Consider the following 16,872-nt stretch of genomic DNA (forward strand, 5'->3'; position numbering starts at 1 on the left):
AAAGAAGGAGTTGATTACAATGAAACCTTTGCACTGGTAGCCAGAATTGAGGCAGTTAGATTATTCTTGGCTTTTGTAGCTCACAAGGATTACAAAGTTTATCAAATGGATATCAAATGTGTATTTTTGAATGGAGATCTTGAAAAGGAAGTCTATATTGAACAACCTGATGGATTTTCCTTGACAGATGACAATGATATGGTTTGCAGATTAAGAAAAGCTCTGTATGGATTAAAACAAGCTCCAAGAGCTTGGTATGCAAGATTGGATAAGTATCTTTTAAAGATTGGTTTTACTAAAGGAAATGCAAATAGCAATTTATATTACAAAGTAACTAGTGATGACATCTTGATTGTTGAAGTATTTGTTGCTGATATAATCTTTGGAAGAGAAGATGAATTATGCAAAGAATTTTCTCTTGAAATGTAGCATGAATTTGAAATGTCTATGATTGGAGAAATAAAATTCTTTTTAGGATTGCAGATTTTACAGACTGATAAAGGCATATTTTTGAGTCAATCTAAGTACTTGAAAGAACTACTTAAGAAATTTGGGATGGAGAACTCTAAACCGGTAAGCACACCTATGACTACAAATGACAAATTATCTCAAAGGGATGAATCTACACCTGTTAATCCAACTAGATACAAATCTATGATAGCAGGTTTACTATATTTGACACAAACCAGACCTGATATTATGAATGCAGTATGTATAGTTTCTAGATTTCAGAGCAATCCTAGAGAAAATCATGAATCAGCAGTAAAAAGGATTTTCTGGTACTTACAAGGCATAACAAATCTTGGATTATGGTATCCTAAAGATGAAAATTTTGATCTATATGCATACACAGATGCAAATTGCGCAGGAGATGTGGATGATAGAAAAAGCACCACTGGAGGAGCATTCTTTCTTGGAAAGAGACTAGTTTCTTGGGTAAGTAAGAAACAGAGTTGTACATCTTTATCAACAACAGAATTAGAATATGTTGCAGCAGCAACAAACTGTACAAAGGTACTTTGGCTTAAGCAAATGTTGAAAGACATAAAGGTAAAATGCAAGGAACCTATTACTATATATTGTGATAACACTATATCAATTGATATATCTAAGAATCCAATATTACATTCTAAAACAAAACATGTTTCTATCAAACTGAATTTTCTAAGGGAAAAAGTTGAAGAAAAGGAGATAAAACTGGTTTATGTGAATACTAAAGAACAACTTGCAGATATTTTCACAAAACCTTTACCTAAGGAAACTTTCGAGTATCTCAGAGATCAGCTCGGAGTCATACCTCCACTGGTAGAGACTTAGACAGTTGATGATTGTCATCAACTGACAGAATTAAATGGACAAATCTTTTATTCCGATATTTGATGAGTAAGCTACTTCTTAGGGGGAGTAGTTGGTATTTTTGTATGGACTTCAAATTTTGTAGCTTTGGCATTTGATGTCAAAGGGGGAGAGATATATGGAAAAACACATTATCAATTAAGGAGAGATATCTATGGTGAAAATCGGTACAGGATAACATAAAATAACGCATGTTGCTCCCAGGGGGAGAGATTGTCACTTTAGGGAGACTGTTGGTTTTACACTTGGCATTTCTGTTTTGGGACTTTGATGGTTTTTCCATCTTATGTTTCCATCAATGCCAAAGGGGGAGATTGTTGGTATTTTGGTATGGTTTTCTCATTGATGTCAACACCTACTAAATACACCTACTTTGGAGATCCAGCAACATTCACCGGCAAATAGTAAACTATGCAACGGTTACCGGTATATGGTTCATCGACAGGATATAATGTTCACCGGAACTTGGAATGACATGGAAGACACTTGGTAATGTCGAAGACATCATGTGGACACTTTATTTTGAAGTAATAATCATTGGTATATTCTTATTTGCATATTTGCTCTTACCGGCAAATAGGTCCAGGTTATCTAGGGTTACACCGGTAGGTTTATCTTTTCCAGATCAGCATGGCACGCTATGGAGATGATTTATTATTGTTGTAAATGCATTAAGTCGACATGTTCAATTGATTATTGCATCGGATATTGTATTATTTGTAAAAAAAATTTATTGTAATATCTTGTAGAGCCGACCTACTAAAATTGGTCTTAGGGTATGGTATAAATGTAAGATCTTATTTGTAAGATCAAGTGTGGAATGCGAAAAAGATTTAAGAAAGGGTATATGCGAGATCAAGCAGGGATATACACGAAGACATCATTTGAAGGTGAAGTTAGGTTTTTGTAGAAGCATATCAGCATTACATCGGTACTAAATCTAGCATATGAAGATGCTATTTTGTGCAGTACATTCTTATTGGATTTAACCATCCAATTGTAGTCAGTGTGACTCCCATTTGTGATTGAGCAGTGAGCTCTAGGCTGTTGGCCTTTCTGCATGTGCAGACCCCTTTTTGTACACTTACTTTCTATAGTAGTACCATCTGATTGTGGGTAAGGTTTCCCACTGTGGTTTTTCCCTTACAGGGTTTCCACGTACAAATATTGGTGTCATATGTTGTGAATGACTTTGTGCTTATGTTTCATGCATTAATTCTTACTAGTATAGTAGTTTACTGTTAACACTGTTTATCGACATACTTAACTAATTTACCGGTATTAAGCATTAATTTGGTTAATAAGTTTTTGGTTTGAATTTATTAGACAACTGACTCACACCCCCCCTCTCAGTTGTCTCTAGGACCTACACTTTCTTCATCAGATCCATCTTTAATAGCCACATAAACAACTTCCTCAGTATCAGTTTCATCAGATTTGTCATCATTGGATTCCTCATCAGCTATTAATCATGTCTTTCTATCTCTTCTTCTGAAGTCTCGGTGTCCTCTGTATTGGTTGTCTTTCTATCTATCTTCTCAGTAATCTCTCTTTTCACTAGATTCTCTGTCAGGATAGTTGGAAGCCAAATGTCCTATTTTGTCACAATTGAAACATTTCAAAGGTAGCTTTCCTGTATACTTACCTTTGCCTCTCGGTAACCTTCTAGCTAATAATGCTTCAAACTCTTCTTGCTTCTTGATTTCCTCATATAGTTTGTGCACTTTTTCCATGTTCTTGCGAAATCTTTCACTTGCTCCATTGTGATCCCCTTCAGAGAACTTACTCATTCTATCATTGTAATCATCAGATTCATCAAGATGAAAAGAACTGAATGCAGATTCAACTTTATTTACCAAAGACCCACTGTTATCAAAATTACTTAACTCAAATGCATGTAGCTTGCCAATAGTAGCATCCAAAGAAACTCACATGTTAGGTATAGACCTCAATTCATTGATTGCAGAGACTCGAATAGCATAAGTTGGTAGAAGGGATCTCAACAACTTAGTTGTTATATCCTTTTCTTCAATAGTTCCACCTGCTCCTTTAATTTGATTGACAATCTCCTTTAACCTTGTACTGTATTGTGTTATGTTCTCACCTTCATTCATTTTCATGGATTCAAGTTGTCCTCTTAGACTATCTACTTTTTCTCTTTAAACATGTTCATCACCGCCATATGTAGATATGAGCTTGGTCCACATTGCTTTTGCATCATTACAGCCTTCTAGGTCATTAAACTCTGAATCGATCAATGCTAATGTTATTTCAATCATAGCTTGAATGTGTTCTTGCTTTGCCTTTATCTCTTCCAAAGTCATTGGGTTGGTGCTCGGTGCAATGTAATCATTCTCCAGATAATATGTTTCATATTCTCCAATTCCTAATACATGTAGCTTCATCCTTTTCTGCCATGTGGAGAAACTTGACTTGTCCAGCTTTGGTGCATCTCTTTTATACATCTTCGGATCTTTGCCTCAAGTACCTTTAAACTTTTCTTCCAGAGTCCAAAGCTCTGATACCAATTGATAGTTCTAATACTTAATGTAAAGAGCTAATGCCAATAGTTAACAAGATGAGAGGACGGGGGGTGAATCATACAAACTTAAACATCCATTAAAATCAACAGATTTAACCTCGGTAACATATGCTTCAGCAATATAACCAAAAATTGTTAAACATGCAAACTCATAAGCACATAATCATCATAAAACTCATAACACCAGATTTATCATGGAAACCCAAATAGGGAAAAACCACTATGGGATTTCAGACCCACTAAGAAATATACTCTTCTAGAGTATGCTCGGTTAAAAGAAAATCCTGTTAAAGATTACAAACACATTTCTAGATGTGACCCGGTTAAGGGATTTCCCTCAGATCTATTAGGATCTTCACATTGTTAGAAGTGACCTTGTGAAAGGATTTCAAACAACTCATTTAGAATGTTACCTTGCTAGAGGGTTTACAAATAAGAATGTTAAGTCCACTCGGTTAAGAGATTTCTCTGTTATTCAGAATAAACAACAGTAGTAAATATATCTACAACTTCACATCTAATATGCTAAAGCAAATTCTTATTTGCTCAAAATAGTCTAGACATAAGACTTATCTAGTCTTCTGCTGGGCTCCTTACCCTGTTATTCAAACAGGTCTTCAAGCTTCCGTGCTCAGTAATCACTATGTAGCATCCCTATGCTTACATTTGCTCGCATATCTTGTTCATCAACAATTTCTTATTTATAAACAATTCTCACCGCTTAATCTCCTTGATCACATTTCCCATGATCAATCTTAGCCATCAGTTCTTCATACTTGACTAGGTTGAATGCATATTTCGATCTGAAAACATTTTACCTTGCCTCGGGACTTGCATTCCTTTCTTGGAACTTCTGCAAGATTATTGCAGTTAAATCTACGTTGTAGATCTTCCTGTCAATCTTCCATTGCCATAGATCCTTTAACAAACTTTATGTGCGGACTTCCAATCATTTATACATCTCTAGCTAATCATTGTCCTTCATTAAATAATGCTTGTATTCATTCAATGTGCTTTGTCATAACTCAGTTGCAACTTGGTAAATACTAAACTTTACTCGGTAGACATTCCGCCTTCATTAACTGATATCGATAACCTTAGGGTTTACCGACTAGGTTATTTGCTCAATGACATAGTATAGTATTAACCTTACAATCAACAACATATGTAGGATATCAAAAACAATCTAAACATCATGATCTCATCATTGTCTAACTCGGTAATAGTTGTTCATTGAATAACTTATTTCTCCCCTTATTCATCACATTCTTTCTATGTCTTTTACTGACCACTTAAATCTCTTCAAATCAATCTCCTCAAGATATGGCAACATCATACTGAATCAGAAAATCAATTTCTTGACATCAATGACAAAATAATTTTATAAAGATAGTTATCATCCTTCTTTAGTTATATCAAATAGTCTTCAACAACCTTCTCAATATCCTTAATGAATATCAACAATCTTTCTATCTACTGAAAATGGCAACAATTAATACATTTGAAAGGTTCTTTACCTTCATACTTACTTCATGCTAGACCTTTAGGCATCTTCCTTGCAAATAGTGCTTCAAGTTCTTCAAGGTCTTCATTTTCTCTTCTCATATCTACAAGTTCTTTTGCATAAAGTTCTTTCCAATCAGTTTTGTTAGATGATGATGATGCTTCGAAAGCTAAATTGGTCTTTATTGTAACAACAGGACCAAATTCCTCAAGCTAAAACGCTGAAAGTTTTCCAACCAAAGTATCTCTAGAAACTGATGTATTAGGTACTGTTCTCAACTCATTAATAGTAGTCACTTTCTTTTTATAAGCCAGTGGCAATGCTCTTCAAACTTTAGACACAATTTCATCTTCACTTAAAGATCCTCCACAACATTGTTTTCCTAAAACAATTTCATTGATTATTTGCATAAATGCATAAATTCTTTCATCTTCTTCCATTTTTAAATATTCGTACCTAACCCGATAACATTTCAGTTTTGCAATTTTGACAATTGTATCTCCTTCATTCAATGTTTCCAATTTATCCCAAATACCTTTAGTAGTAGATCAGTCTAATAATCCCATGATTTTTTGATCTGAGAATGCGCTCAGAACTGCTTCTCTTGCTTTGCAAATATTCTCCAAGTCCTTAGCCAATGTCGGTGGATGAGGTTGATTTGGAGTAGGACCAACATAGGAATTCTTAGTAGAATCCCATATATCTCTTCCAATGCAGTTCAAATGTGTTTGCATTCTGATCTTCGATATACCATAGTTAGTTCCATCAAGTTTTGGACTATCCTTCCTGAAAATATTTGTTGCCATAGGATCTCCTCAAGCTGTTAGGCTTCTGCAAAAAGAGGAATTATCTCTGATACCAATTGTTAGGATCCAAGAAGGACAGATAAGAGGGGGGGTGAATCAGTTGTGAACCAGTTATCAATAATTTATAAATCAAAATAGATTATTCCAACTTGAAACTTAGTGTCGGTAAAACAATATTTAAATGTCGGTAAAATGGTTTAATAGTTATAGCAGTATGGGTATAACTTAATGCATGAAACAGAAAGAGAAACAACATCCACAACACATGACACAAATATTTTGACATGGAAAACTTGTAAGGGGAAAAACCACAGTGGGAAACCTTACCCACAATCAGATGATACTACTGCATATAGTAAGTGTATAAAAATGGGGTTTGCACATGGAGAATAGCCAATCGCCTAGATCTCACTGCTCAATCATAGAATAGGAGTCACACTAACTACAATTGGATGGTTAAATCCAATAACATTGTACTACCTCAGAATAGCATCTGCAATGCTAGATTTAGTACCAGTTTAAGCTTTGAACATGAGTGTCATACACCTTCATAACCTTCCTTCAACCTTCACATAATGTTTGTGATTCACACAAGGATATTCTTATTTTCCCTCTTCACTATTCACATACACTCATCATGATCACGATCTTCAATAAGATCTTACAATCATATATACAAAACCTAAGACCTATAGATGAGGTCGGCTCACTAAAGATATTGCAATAAAATCAATTACAAATAAGTCTTGATGTGATACAATATGTCAGCTCAATGCATTTACCACGTTATCTAGCCAATAAACCATCTCCATGATGTGTCATGCTGATCTGGAATAGATATCATGTAGCGGTCCATAACCTAGACCTATCTGTCAGTAAAGGCAAATCAGTCAACAAGATTAGACCAATAAGAAGAAAAACACCAAATCCAAAAATCTAATCCATGTCTTTAACATAACCAAATGATCTCCAGATGATACTAAGTCATCATCACTACTGGTGAACAATATATCTTACTGGTTAACATATACTAGTGACTATGCATAAGCCACTAACCATGCCGGTGAACACAATATGCTGGTTCAATCTATAAACCAATATAACCATAGTGCTGAATCAACAATGTAGACCTCCAAGAAGATAAGTGTTGAAATCAATGATAAAACTAATGCAACACATGATGAAGTCATCCATAATACCAACACTCAAGGACAAAGCACATTGCTATCAAATACCACTTTTTTAGAGAGAAGGTTACAAAGCAAGAAGTGAAGGTAGAATATATTCCTAGACATGAACAAGTTGTCGATATCTTCACAAAACCTCTACCGGTAAACACATTTGAATATATAAGACACAAGTTAAGAGTTTTATCACCTACTTTATGCACTTTAATGTGTATGGAGATCTGTGGTTCAGGGGGAGTTCACATCCATACATTATTTACTCATGGACCATATGTTGGACATAGGGGGAGATGAGATGTTTGTGCGGTAGTACGCGCTGGTTTGAAGCTTTGGGAATTTGTCTATTCAATTTGTCTATCTACAAAATTTGCAATTGGTCTGCCGAGAGAAAGGGTAGAGTGGTCTAGGCTACCAATAATTAGTGTCTAAGCCCTTTGTCATTGTTGTCAAAGGGGGAGAAAGAATGCAGTTGGAGATAGTCATGTTCTGAGCCCGAATTGTGAATAATATGTGTGTTGACATTAATGCCAAAGGGGGAGATTTTTGGTATTTTGCATTGTCATTAATGTCAACTGGTAAGTACGTCAACTGGTATGCAAGATGTTACCTTCATCAAAGATTGTTCACATGTTGATGTCAACTGGTATGGGATGTCAACTGGTAAGTCTATCAACTAGTAAGCAAGCAAACCCGATAAGTGTTGTCCATGATAGTATATTCTAATCGGCAGAATAAAGAAGTGCACTATATGAAGGTTAACAGGTTAGTGTATACCGATATCATGTTCAATCAGTGATTGAGTTTGAACTGACACAATCAAGTGGGCTAGGTGCATATAGAGATGTTACGTGGCCTCCATGTGGTGAACATGCAGTGGTAGGTGAATGGTGTGTCAGTGAGCTAGTTTTCGACTATGTCGGTATTAAATGTCGCCTGCAAAAATCATGGATCTATTGCAGAGGATTGCGGCTCAAAGAAGATCTAAGGGAAAACATTTTATTCTTTAACATTATGATCGAAGCAAGATATCTGATTGTCTTGTTGATCTGGAGAAATAAACAGTCAGATCATTTATTGTGATCAACAAAATCAAGACTGATGCACAGGATCTAGTTTACTAAAAATAGTAAATGTTTATTGCAAGAATAAAAAAGAGGATAGAGCATTTTCTTGAACTGTTACATGTTGTTGATTCAAGAAGATGAGATCCGATTTGATACGGATCAAATTCGGTGAATAAAACCCTAAGCGTGTGAAGTTTGAGTTTTGTTTTGGCAGGAAAGATTATATATAAATATGCAGATCAAAAACTTAAGAAATTAGATAGTATGTCAGAGGAGTGATGGGAAAGTGTGATTTTGCCAGGTTTATCAGTCTGAGTGTTGATAGAAAAATCTTGAAGTGACTAAGTGTTAGTTGAAGAATCGGTAAGGAAGGTTTAACCAACAAAGTTTAAGGTAACCGACAAATAGTTACAAAGTGTAACAGTTCATCTAAGTAGTAGTGTCTAAACCGATAAGATAGAAGCAGAGAGTAGAGTGAGTTTCAGAGAAGATTCGACAAGGTAGAAATTAAGTTGTAGAGGATTCAGAGAGTAAGAACAAAGGACCGGTAGAAGAGAAGTAGTGTGATAGATAGGAGTTTAACGGACATAGAGAATTATTTACAGGAGTTACAAAACTCATTTGTAACAAGTTTTATCATTGTATTGCTTTATATCTCATTGTATTTCACTGAGTGGGTGCTCGGTGTAGGGGTTCATGCTCCTTGAGTTGGTGTTGAAACTAGAATAGGGGTTGGTGCTCCTTTGGGTAGGTGCCGATAAATTTCTATGGGTTGGTGTTTCTTGTGTTGGTGCCCTAAACATTATAAAACTGTTATTTCATTGTGAGGCTGGATTGGAGCAGTAGATATCTAGCAACATTTCTCACCGTGGTTTTTCCCATATTAGTTTTTCCTCATATATTCAATGTTATTTGATTTTATCTTGTGTGTCATTGTATGTTAGTTCTTTTATTATCCTACCGGTTGCACACATTGTTTGAAATTATTTATAATCATTGATTCACCCCCTTCCTCTTAGTGATATATTGTGTTCTACAATTGGTATCAGAGCCTTACGTTTTGGGTTGGTCAAATATTTCTCTATCTTGGGTACATTTTATTTTAAGAACATAATGAAAAGGAATGAATCCTCCTCCACCAAAGCTCCCAAGTTTGATGGTACCAACTATGCCTTTTGGAGTAGAAGAATGGAAACCTATCTGTGCTCCCTAGGTTTTGATGGTTGGATGTCTCTCAAGAACGGGTATATTGTCCCTAATGCTCCTCCTACAGATCTAGATGCTAAGAAGGAGTATGAAATCAATGGCAAGGCCAAGAATTCTATTCTCAGTGGACTATTTGATAATGAGTTTGTTAAGGTTTTGCACTACTCATCTACCAGGGAAACTTGGGATAAGTTGAAAATATTGTTTGAAGGAGATGTCTAGGTCAAGGAGGCTAAAATGCAAACACTAAGAGGTCAGCTTGAAGGCTTGAAGATGAAATATAAAGAGAAGATTTCTTATTACCTTCAAATAATTGATGAAACAATGAACACTATTAGAGGACTTGGAGAGGATATAGTTGATGAAGTCATTGTCAAAAGGTACTTAGATCTCTCACTTATACATACGATACAAAGGTCTCTGCAATAGAAGAAGCCAAGGATCCAAAAACTTTTTCAATGGATGATTTATTTGAGTCCCTAACCACTTATAAGATGAGAACAACTGGTGAAGGAACTTCAAAGAAAGAGGTTGCTTTCAACTCCATCAAAAAGGGTAAGGAATAAATTACTCATGGAGAATCTAGTGAAGACTTGAACACAATGGTAGAAAAATTTGTAAGGAAGCTTAAAAGAGGATCTAGTAAGTACATAGGAAAATTACCTTTCAAATGTTTAATTCCCACACATGAGGCTCGTGCATAAATGAGATTAATGCATATGTACACATACTAACCATCACATCACAAGAGATCATATAATCACTGCATAATAAAGACATTAGTCAAGGCACAACCTCTAGGTCTTCAAGTCAAGACTTCAATCATAATTGATATCAATCAGCATGTACAAGTACAAAATTATTTATAGTATCTCATAGTGGCATACCTTGAAATTACATTCCAACTCACTTAAGCCCAATTAAACTCAAGAATCAAGGCAACTAGGAAATCCAACTTAAATGGGGCATCATAGAAATCTACCATCAAAATAAGGTTAGGACACCCAAGTGCGTAACTCTTATATTAATTCTGCATTTATTTTAGCAATTTCATAAATTAATTAGCAATTGTGTAATTCAATCAGAAATTGCATAATCCTAAATGCAGATTCAAGAATTTGGAAGCAAATCTATAATTTTGCTCTGAGAACTAAACCAAGGCATCAAGTTTGACACAAATATAATATGGGAGAAAAATTTGGAGACCAACTCATTTGGGAACTACCTCATGAAACCCTAAAAATATCAAGACAACACCCCAAAATAAACCCACATATGCAAATTTTGAATCACAAATCATGCACACACAAGAAAATCAATTGATTCCAATTTGAAAACACTTAGTGGACCTTTACAAATAATTTATATATGGTTTTACATTCAATAATAAGGAAACAAGGGATGTTTTAAGAGTCCTATCGCATTTACCTCAAATTGGAAAAATGCAAGGATCACCCAACATACCCAACCAATTTGCACACTCTTTGGATAGCTAGTCAACCTTTGGATTCCTACTCCAATGAAATAAATAACATCCAATTCCATTCACAAATGGATTCAAACATCCTATTTCAAAATCCATCATGGAGAGGGTTTGAGAGTGAGAAAAAAGAAGAGAAAAATGACTAATTATAGAGAAAATGAATTCAACTATAAAATGTAAAGTTACTTTTTGAGTGCAAAATATTATAATAATAAGACATTAAAATCAAATTATTAAATAAACTGAATAAAGACCCCTCACAAATAATAATTTAAATCTCATACCATAAAAACCATATAAGACATATTTCACATTTGAATTTTAAAATACAATTACATGTGTGCATTAAATAACAATAATACACCTATGAATGACTTTTAACATATCGTCAATATAGGTTGACTCAACATCATGACTAGGTCTTCGAAAGATATGATAGTTAGGGTTTAAAATAAATAATAATTAAAATAGTAAATTCAATGGAATTTCCCTAATCAAGGCGATAGTTTTACACTCAAGTATTTGGCCAAGGTGCTATCTCCTGTTAACCATTGTCGAGGATGTGAGAAGACATAGACCTCTAATCCCTAGTGGAGTCAATCTTGTATCCCTGCAGTCACTAAAATATTCACACATCAAGTGTACTTTCTCACACATACATAAATAAATAACCAAATTAATTCAATCGTTGAAGGGGATTTTAACATCACATTATTGGAGTCAATCTTCTATCCCTATAGTCATTGAAAATTCACACATCAAGTGTACTTTCTCATGCATATATAAATAAATACCAAATTAATTCAATTGTTGAAGGGGATTTTAACATCACATTATCATAAATTTGAATGATAATATATCATCCCTTTCACATGTAATTATGAATTAAGCCTTATAATAATAATTTCATCTATTTAACTTCGTTAAATAACATCATCAATAATATTCCTCTACAACTACAAGAATAAATATATTCTTTGAATGGGGTGAACATCATAGCATAATTAATAACATGATATCTCATCAAATAAAAATAACATTTGATATGATTCATTACTTATAATCAACTAATATAGTTAAAATTAGTAATCCCATTCTAATGATTACTCAAATATCTCATATGGAGATTCTAAATCACAAGATTGGTTTATTTCAATCATCAAGCACAATAGGTCTAGATCATGCTATAACAACCACCCAATGAGTCATGTATTCGAATTAGTCATGTAATGGTTCTCACAACCAGACACAAGAAAAAAAAACACATCTCAATACAACAACATAATCAAATTACCATGAATCAATCCAACACATGAATGGTCTAGAACAATCATGAACATATATCAAAATAGGGCATAACATAGCACTCAAAATCACATACACTACAACAACGAAGAAGCTAAAGAAAGACTAAGCATACACCCCCAAACTACAAGAGATACAATACATAGGCACAAAGTAAGATTCTCATAAAGAAGTATGCAATGTAGAGAAATAGATGGGAGGGGAATTACATCCTCCCCTACTAGAGAAATCCCTACTCCTATAAACCTACAATCAAGATAAAAGAATCATCGATGCACAATCCAATGAATATATCAAGCATACATAAAAATCCATTTGACTCACCCATGAGTCTTTGTCACAACCAAAAAATTTCTCTTATTGTAGCATCATAAATTGTCACTGAGCCAATTTACACTTCATGTTTGTGCCCCTACTTTAGCGTGTCCTATTCTCATCAATTGTCTAGGTCTATTTTGTGCCTATTATCTAGTTATGATTTCATGAAAACCCCAATTTGATGGAATCCTTGGTGAGGTACCCCTTTCTCCTGATGCTTATTTTGGTCCTTTTTGGAGAAGGACCATTGTGCCCAGTGCCATGGTCCCACTAGATGGGTCCCAAATTTCAATTGAGGCAGGAGTCATTTCTCTACAATAAGAATTTATCTCCATTGCTCTGCATGACAATTGGAGGTTGGCCTAATTGGTAATTTACCTAGATACCCCTATATAAAGAAATTTGATCAACCTAATATCATCCAAGTAATATAAGAATCAAATTAATCGATTCCTAGCATCTTTTCATCAATGAAGCTTTTATTATTAGGATTTTTTAGACATCTTTAAGGTTGTATATTCTTTATTCAACCATTGTGAAACAAAATTACATCAATTATATAAAATAATGTGTGTGTGATTATTATTTTTCCATGTTCATGCCATTTCATATAACATGTCATTACAAATTCAAAGAACAAAGTATCATCATCAGCAATTATTGATCTCGAGTATATCTTTCTAGTATTTATTTCAGTATTTTCATTTTTCATTCAAGGTTAATTCCTAAATTAGGTTTTGACTTAGGCAAACCCCTATTCCCAACAATTTTCCCATTTTCACTATGTGTGTGAATAGGTATAGAGTTATATTTTGAAGGAACGACAAGATTCACAAAGATGAATAGGTACCCCTATGGACGATGAAAAGTTTGGAGGACTAAGGGTCTACCATCACCACTGTCCTAACAATCCAAGATAAATTTTGAGGAGTAGATCCAAATCATATTCCTTTGATCAGATCCATGTTTGTTTCTCTATGCAATGACTATAGCTCATTGTTTATGCATGATCTCTTCAACAGTTCACTATTTTCACTCTAATCCTTTATAAGTCAAAAATATAGTTCAATATTAGGGAAAGAAGAGCCCCATTAAGAAGGTCTAAAATCTGACTATAATCTTCGTCTATTAGGCTTAGATCTATCAAATTGCTATCTCTCCTTGATGTGATGGTAATTAAGCAAAAATAGCGGTTATACTACATTCTCATGGTGAAACCCTAATTTTTCACCATTACATTTTCGTGAACCTCACATCGTACACCCTCATTTCTAATTTGTGTTCTTAGATCTGATTTCTGAGCATTTAAATTTTCAAATTGCACTCATAGATGATATTTTTAATCAAATTACATCAATTTAGAGGTTAAATTCATAAAACCCTAATTTATTTTGGTTAATTTGATTTTGGATTGCATAATTTGTAACTTTTATTTTTAGATCTAATTTTAGACATTCATAATGGCACTTAATAGATCCGATTTATTTGCAATTTCACATATGACTACATTAATTTTCTCTTATATTTATCATAATCATGTGGTGAATAATGGTTTATTTCACTTCACATTGCTTCTTTTCATTCATAGCACTTTGGAAAATCGCACTTTTAGAATTTCCAAGTTGCTTCCTATTAATAAATTCAATCTCAAAGCTTTTATTCATGATGCATGTTGTTTTATGGTGACATTTTTACAAAACTTCATTACATATATATATATCTAATGAAAGATTTTGGAGATCCTAATGTTAGAGATGCTAATAAAAAACCTAACACTTGTACCTCTCCTAGCATATCTAATGTGAATGAAGAAAGAGATAATACTCCTATCAAATTCCTCATTATATTTCCTTGGGAAAAATTCCTACTATGATTCTTAAGTTGGACATAATGACAACTTATGATAGGGTTAATTGGGAGTCTTTCTTTCTACTCTCAGGCATTTTGGATTCCATAAAAGTGGTTTAAGTGGATTTTTTCTTGTATATCTACTACTAGGTTCTTAGTTTTTATTAATGGCTCCCCTTGCAATTTTTTTATCCTCTTCTCAACAAATTAGAGAAGGAGATCCCTTGTCTCCTTTTTGGTTTATCCTTATCGTTGAAGGGTTAAGTAGTGCTATTAGGACAACTAGTCAATGTAGTGTTTGGAAAGTTGTCATAATTTTAAATCTTGTTGATCCTTAGACTCATTTTTTATTTCTAGATGATACTGTATTATTTGGTCAAGCCACTATTAGAGAATATAAAGTCACTGAGTGTATTATTTATAACTACACCCTTGCCTCAGGTCAGGTGGTGAATCTTGAGAAATCTAAAATTTTCTTCATGAATGTTTCCCCCATGGTTTAAAATAGATTAAGCAACTTTGGGGGTTTTTTAGCTAGTTCTTTTCCCTATGAGTATCCGTGGATTCCTTTTTTGGGTATAAGGTCAGAGACGCACTAGTTTTGGGATAATTTTTTAATTTCTATTTCTAGTAGGATTTTATCTTGGAAGCATAAATGGTTATCTTTTTCAAGGAAAACCTTGATGATTAAGTTTGTTCTTAATGCTATTCCTATATATTTGGTGTTTGTGTTGAAAATTGCTAAGAAAATTTTGTTTAAATTATAGGTAATTTTGAGATCTTTTCTTTGGGTTGATATTGTGAGTGGGAAATCTAGGATCTCTCTACTTTCTTTGGATAAGGTGTGCTTATGCAAAATTTATGGGGTGTCAGTGATTAGACAATTAGACCTGCAAAATAAATCCTTCGAGGCTAAATTGATTTCGAAGTTATATCAAAATCCGAATTCTAAATGGGTAAAGTGATGTTCACTAAATACTTGAATCATTTGGATAGGGAAAGCATCCACACTACTTCATGTTTGCCAAAAGGGTCTTTAATTTAGAAATTGTGTCTTCTTATAGAGATCTTATTTTGCCTCCTTTATCTTGGTTATTTCATAATGGTTGTAAAGCTAGGTTTTTGGATGATACATGATATGGTCATTCCCCTATGCATCAAGTTAGGGATTGGTTTGATCTTGAAATTAATTTGAAGTGCCTTTGAGGTTTGCATGTTGCTGATTATTTCTATATTGGTAATTACATTATTTTCTAAAACCTTATTGGTAATCTATTGAATTCTTGTCAATCTCACAAGAGTTAAAGAATGCTTATATTTTTGAGATGTCTAAGAGACCCATAGTCTTTTTGGATAAGGATGATGAACTCATTTGGATAACGACAAAGACTAGCAACTATATTATTTTGGATGGTCATGCTTCTCTTATTAATATTTCTCATGCTAATTATTGCTCCTCTAAATTATTTTGTGGATTTTCTTATCTTCCCAAAGCTGGTTCATTTTCTTGGTTAGATTATCGATATAGGGTTCTTGCTAGATTAGGATTTGACAGGCTTGGTATTACAGTTGTATTTCCTATTTTATTGTGCATGTACTTCATCGAGTCATCTGGTCATCTCTTTATGCATTGTTCCTTTGCCAATGTGTGTTAGTATTGGCTTGTTTCAAAACTTATCTATTTTTCTCCTTTATGTCCTTTATTGAAAAGTCAGCTTCAAAGTTTGCCTTCTCTTTACTCCTCTTCTACGTTTGCTTGTATTTGGGATATTAGCTTGTGCCTTATCATTTGTAGCATATGGATTCAGAGGAGCAATTGCATTTTTAAGAAAAAGTCTTTCTTTATTAAGGACGTCATTTTTAAAATTGAGAATTCAATTTTTGAGGTGGTAATGAGTTTTGTTATAAAAATATAACTAACTTAAAAAAATTAACTTCTTTGGATGATATATTGACTTCAATATGACCATTATTGAGATCATTACCATTATAAGGTTATGTATCTTATTTAATAAATTCGAGGGTTGGGAAATAGGTGAAATGGATTCCTCCCCCTCTTAATAAGTTTAAACTTGATTATGATGGAGCCTTCTTCGGTAATCCTATGACATATGGCATTGGTGCCCTCATTCTTTATTCCAATGGCAATAGTGTTTTAGTTGCTTGTAAAATGGTAATTATTGGCACTAATAATAAAGCAGAATTGGAATCCTTCAGTTTGAGCTTGGAATTGGAAATAACTCTTAATATTAA

The sequence above is a fragment of the Cryptomeria japonica genome, chromosome 5 (assembly GCF_030272615.1).
Source record: "Cryptomeria japonica chromosome 5, Sugi_1.0, whole genome shotgun sequence".
NCBI lineage: Eukaryota > Viridiplantae > Streptophyta > Pinopsida > Cupressales > Cupressaceae > Cryptomeria > Cryptomeria japonica.